This window comes from Cyprinus carpio, chromosome B1, assembly GCF_018340385.1.
Source record: "Cyprinus carpio isolate SPL01 chromosome B1, ASM1834038v1, whole genome shotgun sequence".
Taxonomy (NCBI): domain Eukaryota; kingdom Metazoa; phylum Chordata; class Actinopteri; order Cypriniformes; family Cyprinidae; genus Cyprinus; species Cyprinus carpio.
The window spans coordinates 4,234,882-4,240,881 of NC_056597.1; positions in this window are offsets into that span (position 1 = coordinate 4,234,882).

Genomic DNA, 6,000 nt, shown 5'->3' on the forward strand with positions numbered 1-6,000 from the left:
TGCAACCCCATACCATCAGAGATGCAGGCTTCTGAACTGAGCACTGATAACAACTTGGGTTGTCCTTGTCCTCCTTTAGTCCGGATGACATGGCGTCCCAGTTTTCCAAAAAGAACTTCAAATTTTGATTCGTCTGACCACAGAACACTTAGCCACAGTCCATTTAAAATGAGCCTTGGCCCAGAAAAAATGCCTGAACTTCTGGATCATGTTTAGATATGGCTTCTTTTTTGACCTATAGAGTTTTAGCCGGCAATGGCGAATGGCACGGTGGATTGTGTTCACAGACAATGTTTTTTGGAAGTATTCCTGAGCCCATGTTGTGATTTCCATTACAGTAGCATTCCTGTATGTGATGCAGTGCCATCTAAGGGCCCGAAGATCACGGGCATCCAGTATGGTTTTCTGGCCTTGACCTTTACGCACAGAGATTGTTCCAGATTCTCTGAATCTTTGGATGATATTATGCACTGTAGATGATGATAACTTCAAACTCTTTGCAATTTTTCTCTAAGAAACTCCTTTCTGATATTGCTCCACTATTTTTCGCTGCAGCATTGGGGGAATCGGTGATCCTCTGCCCATCTTGACTTCTGAGAGGCTCTGCCACTCTGAGAGGCTCTTTTTATACTCAATCATGTTGCCAATTGACCTAATAAGTTGCAAATTGGTCCTCCAGCTGTTCCTTATTCGTACATTTAATTTTTTTCGGCCTCTTATTGCTACCTGCCCCTGTTTTTTGGAATGTGTAGCTCTCATGAAATCCAAAATGGGCCAATATTTGGCATGACATTTCAAAATGTCTCACTTTCAACATTTGATATGTTATCTATATTCTATTGTGAATAAAATATAAGTTTATGAGATTTGTAAATTATTCCATTACTTTTTTACTCACAATTTGTACAGTGTCCCAACTTTTTTGGAATCGGGTTTGTAGTTTTAGATAAACCAGCTCAGTTATTTCCGGTCAATTGTACTGTGCTTTAAGGGGAGCAGCCTTTGCTCAGTTTTTCTACAAAATCCATTCACAATTTGAAGAAAACTTTTGTTTACCTAAGAGGACCAAATGTCCACGTATACCATTTCAGGAATTACAAACGCGGGTGTTACTGTAAATATAAGGCGGGTTAATCTACTAAATTGTTCTGCGACTCATGCTATGATTGAGAGTGATAACGGAACACAAGCCAATGTCAAAATAGAGCTGTGCATGTGATTCAGACTAAATTCAGAGTAGCAAAACAACAACAGGAAGTCTGTGTTGATTGAATATATTTAGAAGATTTTACAGTTAAAGATAAAACTTAAAAAATGTAGTTACTAAATTAATTCTAAAAATATTTAAAAATATTTAATGCATTATTTAATTGTTATACCATTAATAATGAACTTATTTAATTTTAGTTAACTTGTTAAGCATTTAAATAATTCTCCCTTATACGCTGTTGGTTTCGGGGCATATTTCTTCATTTATTAAATGACATGAGACTTTGTGAATCCTGCACTTGCTATAATTTATACTTCAGTACAATAAAAGTACACAGATTTGGAGTTAAAATGCTCTCTGCCTCTGCTGCAATCAGTTACGATACTGTTTAGTTGTCAGCCTTTTAATGTAAAGCTACGTGTCTAGGTGCTCGCCTGGGAATACCAGGCTCTGCACATAAAAATTTTTGTGCTGTTAAATAACATTAATGCCATCATCTATCATTATTTGCCATGTTGCGATTATTATTATAATTATTATTTTCTTGATCTCTGACAAGAACGAGGCAGGAGAGGTTTCTGTAAGGGTCTCAAGAGTCTCTACCTATATAAACCACAACATTAAATCAGCTTTACCGGAAGGTTACGAGCTGCCTTATCTTTATGCGAAAGTTCTAAAGAGCACTTTGTGCATATAGTCAATTGGTTACTAGGCAACGCAACAGGTCCTCTTGCTGACAATGGCATGCCATCTTAAAGGGGTCATATGATGTTGCTAAAAAAGAACATTATTTTGTGTATTTGGTATAATGAAATGTGTTTATGCGGTGTAAGGTATAAAAAACAAAACAAAAAAAAAAAACATTATTTTCCATATACTGTACATTATTGTTTCTCCTCTATGCCCTGCCTTTCTGAAACATGTCGATTTTTACAAAGCTCATCAGTCTGAAAAGCGAGGTGTATGCTGATTGGCCAGCTATCCAGTGCATTGTGATTGGCTGAATGCCTCAAATCCTGTGATAAAAATTTTATGCCCCTTACCATACTGTGATGCCTTGCGACAAGACAAAAACAATACAACCCATTAAAAACGAGGCATTTGTTGCATAATTACTGGGTCATAATTACTGATTATACTGACTTACACTGTCTTTTTACGTGTTGCGTTGCATCACACCATGTAAACATAAAACCATGTCTGCATTTGTGATCAGAGAAATGACAAACAAGCGCTAATCTACTCTGCTCAAAACTCTCGTTTGAATAATCAGTTGCAAGTTCTTTAAATATGAAAACGTACTTACAGGCAGTGAGTAAGAACAGCCGGCATTGTAGGCTAACGTTACTCTCCCAGGTTCAGGAAACAGTCCTCCGTAAATGCGCTGCACACATCTGAATATTTGGGTTGAAGTATTCTGGAAAAGTGTTGTAAATTCAACTTAACCACTTATTTCTAGTTGTGTCCTCTTTTGGAAGGCCAAACAAAGTATTTTCTCTTTCACAACGAAACACACAGCGTCTTCACAACATGGCGGCATGGCAACGATACTACAGCGAGAATCAAAGTTACACTTTCTTTCTTTGCGTGAACATTTGGGCGGTGTTATGCAAATCTTCCCACACAGTGACGTAGACGTGGGGGTGTTTAAAAGAGGTGTTTTAGGAGGGCGTAGACGAGTCTTAACTTTTATAAAGAATATCTCTTTGGGTTTGAGACTTTAGTCTTTGCAACTTTAGGGATCATATCTATTCACACACAGCTTGTACTGTAACACTCCAAAGAGAAAGGAAAACTTGAAATCGCATTATATGACCAGTTTAATTCTCTTGTCATGCACTTCTTCTCCATGTACCGTACACACATATATCACAGGAGAATCGTTGTCCAATTTCAACCTTTTGTACTCACTACTCCAGTATTTTATGCAATGAAATTTTATTATAAACAGTATGTAGGTAAAATAATGCCTAAATGATTTAAAAATGCAGGGTAAGAGTTGTGGAAGTGTACATAAGACTGTAAGTGTAAATTAAATTTGCATGCGCAAGAGAAGCTTTGTAAAGGTGTAAATCGGTTTCAAGCATAAGAAAAAATTATTTGCAGCATTTTACTATTACTCGTAAGTGTAATTCAAGTATTGTGAAACTGCAACTTCATGCTAATGCAAAATAAATATGATCTGCATGCTTCTGACTTCCATTTTTCCACGCTTACTCTTTTGGCACATTGATTTTGCTAAAATATGGTCAAAAGTACTGCAAGCCTGTGAACAGTGATTTGCAAATGAAAACAACAATTTAAAGAACTGCAAAATGGATTGACTGCATAGAACCAAACTGTATGTGTAAAAAAAAAAAAAACTGTTGCAAATGCCTAAATGACTTGTGCATGTGGGGCAAAAAGTTCCCTAAATAAACAGATATGTACAGCTCTGTCTTTCTTTTCTCTACGTTTACAATTTTGGCACTATTCTCTCAGTCACTGAGTTTTGCAAGTGTGAGGGGGAGGGCGGGTCCACCACCTTCTTGTATCTAATCAAATGAGGCTCTTGCTGACTCTCCATTTACTCTTATCCGATTGATTCAATAAACACATCACATGCCAAAACATTAACCTTCATTTAGTTCAGGATCGTTCTCGCTGCCAGATTGGTACTTTTATTCGCGATATAAAAGCAGCGCTTTACAACTTCAGTAACATGTTATGGTATTACAGTTGTGAAATTACAAACAAAAAATACACATTCTGAGACATGAACTGAAATGAATTGTGAATTTTATTAACATTAAATCATCCTCATTTTCACCTCAAAATTTTGGGGAAAATAATGAACATTTTTACAATTTATTAAATGGACAAGTGAAAACATTTTTTTTTTTTTTTTGGATTTTCTTTTGTGATCCAAAAATAAAAAATAAATAAGATAGCCTAATATGGCTTTAAAACAGCTGACTTATTACTAGTTGTAAAGAGATAAATAAAGAGATAAACTATAAATAAACTATGAGAGCGAGCGAGCAAAATAAGGGTTAGGTGTAAAAGAGCACATAGCTATTCTGTTGGGGCCCCCTACCTGGAATTTGCTTAGGGCCCCGAAATCACTAAGTCTGCCCCTGATGCTGGTCACTTGAGGATGATCACCGACACCTGTCATCATCCAGTCACAGCCACCCTCACGCAGTATGTTAAGTAGATCAGAAATCGTGAACATAACTGTTCGAGGAAGGCTGCGTAATCCTCTGACTGTTGGTTGTTTGTTAATACTTGTAAATTTAAACGCAATAAACACTATTTTCTCATTTGTGCTGATTTTTGTACATGTAAGTCGTGCAGGCGGATGACGTAGGACTTATGCGTCATGCACACGCCTCTAAGGAAAGGCAGAAGTAAAGGAAACAAAGTTTCTTTTTTGCTTATATCGAAGTCCTCAGACATTTTTCTTTACAAATCCTCATTTTGTGCTTCTAATTTGTGACCATTGTTTTTTTTTTTGTCTCCACGTTCGTCACTAATCACGCAATGTCAACGTCTTATGTCATCCACCTGCACGGCTTCTGCGTACGATAGACAGCGAAAGTGAGAATTTTTTTTTATTACGTTTGAAATATGGATATTTATTTTACAAAAACACATGGATTCACTACAGGAGGCCTTTTTTCACCCCGCGGAGCCTTGTAAGGGATGTTTTATTACGGATGTGCGCACTTTATTTCACATCTATTGGACTGTTGACAACCAACACACGCTTACCGCCACTGAAAGGCTTGGAGGACCCAGACAATTTAAAATATAACTCTGATTGGATTCGTCTGAAAAAAGAAAGTCAAATACACCTAGGATGCTTTGAGGGTGAGTAAAAAGCATGCTAATTTTCATTTTTATTTAATATATATATATAAAAAAACATGATTGTTACATATTTTTCCTTTCTGAAGTTGGCAACCCTAGGAACAACAGACAGACATGATGATTCATGAGTGACAGATTGTTAGCATGGTAAATGATCAGATTTTGAATGTATAACTGTACAGGTGCTGGTCATATAATTAGAATATTATCAAAAAGGTGATTTATTTCACTAATTCCATTCAAAAAGTGAAACTTGTATAATGACAGGAATCCAGTGCCTGCCCTTCTGTCCAGGCACCACCAAATGTCACTAGCCACCACATGGACACTCTCACACTACACCACTATGAACTCTCACAACACACAGACTATTACACCTCACCCCAAACTACATTTCCCATCAGCCACTTTCCTAATCACACTCTCACCTGATAACAGAGCTGCAGCCAATCAACTCAGCCTACTTAAGCCTTGGACTTTCACCCACTCAGGGCCAAGTATTGTATAGTGTGTATCACACTTTTGGTGTTGCTATTCTACTAGCCTTTGTCAGTGTTCCTAGCCTTGCCTGTCTTTCCGTGTGTTTGATTCTTGCTCGTGTACTTTGGATTTGGCTTTTTGTCTTGCCCTCCGGATACTGTTTGCCGATCGTCGACCCGCGCTCACCCAAGGACTATTCTTGCGTTTTGCCCCGTGCCATGCCTGTTTGCTATTGATTCGACCGTGTTTGTGTTTGACCTTGTTCACCAATAAAGCCTGCAAATGGATCTAAACGACTCTTGTCTCAGCGACCCCGTAACATATATTATATTTATTCATTACACACAGACTGATATATTTTAAATGTTTATTTCTTTTTATTTTTGATGTTTATAACTGACCACTAAGGAAAATCTAATTCAGTATCTCAGAAAATTAGAATATTGTGAAAAGGTTCA